Source organism: Corvus cornix, chromosome 5, assembly GCF_000738735.6.
Source record: "Corvus cornix cornix isolate S_Up_H32 chromosome 5, ASM73873v5, whole genome shotgun sequence".
NCBI classification, from domain to species: domain Eukaryota; kingdom Metazoa; phylum Chordata; class Aves; order Passeriformes; family Corvidae; genus Corvus; species Corvus cornix.
The window spans coordinates 36,123,950-36,124,334 of NC_046335.1; positions in this window are offsets into that span (position 1 = coordinate 36,123,950).

A 385-nucleotide genomic window follows, 5' to 3' on the forward strand; every position below is an offset into this window, starting at 1 on the left:
CGGGGTTATTTTCTCACCGCGGAGACGGGAAGGCGGCGAACTGAAGGCGGGGTGGCGCTGGCACGCCGGGAGCTGTAGTCCGGGAGCTGCACCGCCCCGGGCTCGCCGCGGCGGACGGATCGTGCAGTGCCCGTGGCGGGTCGGCGCGGTGACCCCGAGGTTTCCTTCCCCTCTCGTTTTGTTTTCGCCCCACTGTCTCACACGTGCCTGGGTTCCCCGAGGAGCTGCGCCGGAGGAGTGTAAATAGCCCCCAGCAGGGTTTAAAGGGGTGAAATTCGTAGCGAAACTCTTTCCTCCCACCGCCTGGACAACGACCAAGCGGCTGCTCCCCGGCTTCCAGGTCTGGCAAGTGAATGGTTCACGGTGTCCGGCTGAGGAGAGAGCA